The following is a 2,894-nucleotide window of genomic DNA, read 5'->3' on the forward strand; positions in this document are numbered from 1 at the left end:
TCTTCTGCATGTGGTCAGCCAGTTTTCCCAGCACTATTTACTGAATAGGTTCTCCTCTCCCCAGTGGTGGGTGGTGGAGGCTTTGTCGAAGATGAGTTGGTTGAGAAATTGAGGTTTTGCTTCTGGAATCTCAATTCTATTCCATTGGTCTATATGCCTGTTCCTATACCAATACCAAGCTGTTCCCCACCCCCCCACTGAGTGTCCAGCTGTTTATTTACAAAGCGGGCATAGGGGCTTCAGGGGCTGGTACACCCAGGTCGCTTCTTTTTTCTTCGTCTGGTCTGGGGAGCCCCTTGGGTCTGCTCCAAATCGGGGAGCTTCTGCTTGGCAGCTGTCTCCAGGGACACTCAGAGTTCATCTGTCTCTGTGTCTTCTAGGGGCAGCCCGTCAGGCTCTTGAGTTTCTTGGGGCTCATCCTCCCAGTTATCCCTGCCTGACGGGAGGAGACAGTTCAGTCAAGACTTGAGATAAACCTTATGCTCCATTCCCCGGGGATTCTGGATCCGGTGTACCCTCAAGATTCTGTCCAAGCCACAGGAGGCTAGGAGGGGCTTTGAAGGGTGACACTGCAACCCACGGACACTGCCCGCCAGCCTCTTCAGACAGCCCAGCAGGCGCCCTTGCCGAAAGTCAATTTCTGCCAGCTGCCCGTGAGTGTTCCCCACTATCACCGAACTGCCCCCAGGAGTGAGGGCCATGGCTGTCAGTGGGTACTCTCCGTAGGTGGCCTCTAGGACTGGCCAGCGCTGGGGGGAGGACGGGTCGTAGACCCGGACCTACAGGAAGGCTGAGGCATCACGAGAGTATCCTCGCCCCACACGCTACCCTACCCTCTGGCATCTCCGGATCTTCACCCCCTCCCCAGACACCGCTTTCTTGTTTATGATCCGTTCTCAAAGAAACCTTCTCGTCTGAAATGTACGCCTCTTTTCTGAGCTTCAGGGTGTGGGGGAGAGCTGCTTGGCTAGAGGGAGTCAAGGGGAGAGATCCCGCGGGTTGGAAACATGTGAGCATTCTACCACCCGCCCCCTGCACTCCCATCCAGGGGGAACGGAGGGACAGAACACTGAACTGGCCCGCTGGTGGGTGCTGAATTTCAAGCAAAGAGATCGGCCTGAAAGAGGAAGGTGAGAGGACGCTCTCATAGGTGTTTTGAGTGGAGGCTTCTCGCCAAGATCAGACCTTCGGTGTGCCAGAGCAAAGGAAACGGGGCAAATGCGATGCATGACCCAGTCCTGCCTGTGCCTCGGGACTTCTGATGAGACAGGCTGTAAGGATCCTCAGTGGGACGTTTCAGGTAAAGCTGAGGAGCTGAGACCAGAGAGGGGAGGTCAGGCGTGGGTCCCAAAGCCAATCGGAGAGGCTGCATCAGGACCAGAAGTCTGTTCTCTCGACACTCAGCCTGATATCCTCTCGGGACATCAGCGTCCTGTGGATCCCACTGTGAAGGGAACATGCTCCCTTCCCGTCTCCTCTCCTCCATGTAGGAGGGAAAGGAAGAGCCACCGTTCAGGAAACTCTGTCCTAGAATGCAATAAAGGAGAGTCACAGGCTCAGCAACAGGACTGGAACTGATAGGGAAGCGCTCGCTCCTCCGAGAGCCCTGGTGGTACCCCGTGCAGGTGACAAGCTTCCGTGACCCAGGGAGAAACTATATGTCCTGGTCCCAGATGAGAACCCGCAGGCCTAGTCAGTCATTCCGTACATTCTTGGCCCTCAACACGGATTCCTCAGACCCCCCGCAGGTCCCACAGCTTTAAGGCATTCTCCATCCTGCCTGTGGCAACCAGGTGCGGGTGTGCCGGATCTTGGAGCATGCTACACACGCCAGGGCCCACCCTCAGTTCCAGGAGCAGGTCAGAGGATGCCTCCTCGTTGCCACTCCAGACTTTGAGAATCCCAGAATCCACACGGGGGATGAGGGTGCTGCAGACAGAGGGAGGACAGAGTTGAGATTTTTTTTTTTTTTTTTTTTTTTTACAAAGGGTGCAAGTGTCTTCTAGGATCTGGCCACAACTAGATTCCCTTCTAGCAGCCCAGTGTATAAAAAAAGCCTCTAGGTCACTGGGGTCGAGGCCAGACGTGCCAGTTTCCAGCTTCCCTGTCAATTCAGAGTACTCAACAAGAGGGTGGACTACTGGTTTTATGAATCAGGAAACGTAAGCTCGGAGAAATTAAGATCCGCCACTCGGCCATTTTCGATCCAGAGCTGGAAATCCAGTCTGTGGCGCTCCCAAGCCGATTGCTCTTGTTATTCCACAGCGGTGTCTGGAGGCACCCGGCCCTCCTCCTGGTCTTTCTGAGTCTTGAGTCAGCGACCAGGGCCTGGATCAGCAGTTCTGAGAGGACTGAAACCCCAGCTTCCCTTTTCTGGGTCTCAGGCACTCCGTGTCAGTCTCTCACTCAAACACTCCCCTCAGCAAGCCGAAGCAAGCCTCCTCCCAGAACCAGCCTGGGCCTGGGTTCTTTGGCACACCTGCCCACCCTCCCCAGGCGGGCCCAGGCAACGTGTCGCCTGCCCGAGGGGCGGCAACAGTCTCTCAGTCGCTTTCTCTCCCATCCGTAGTCCCACCGCGTCACTTCCCGCTCAGAAACGAACTCCCCACCACACACAAAACAAAAGTGCAAATCAGATCTTCAACCCAGCACTTAAAGTTGAATCCCAACGGAATACGATGGCCATCTTGTCTTAAAATGCTTCCTTGGCGTCAGCTTCCAAAGGCCCCGAGCCCTGTAGCCTGCCGCTAAGCCTCGGCCTCGGGCCAGACAGTACCTTCTGCCAAAATCCTACCCATCCTTCGGGGCCTAGTTCACACGTACCAGCCCCACAGAGCCTCTTCAGACTTCACCTGTCGGAATCAACACCAGCGAGCGCTCGCGGCCTGTCCACA

General features: G+C 55.8%; 1 pseudogene; it reads right to left on the reverse strand.

The window, feature by feature from the left end:
• Positions 1–239: 239 nt before the first annotated feature.
• The window catches only part of LOC103270937, a 15,307-nt pseudogene continuing 12,652 nt past the window's right edge, over positions 240–2,894 (reverse strand).

The sequence above is a fragment of the Carlito syrichta genome, unplaced genomic scaffold, assembly GCF_000164805.1.
Source record: "Carlito syrichta isolate Samal-C Ts95f unplaced genomic scaffold, Tarsius_syrichta-2.0.1 Scaffold310863, whole genome shotgun sequence".
Classification (NCBI taxonomy): Eukaryota; Metazoa; Chordata; class Mammalia; order Primates; family Tarsiidae; genus Carlito; species Carlito syrichta.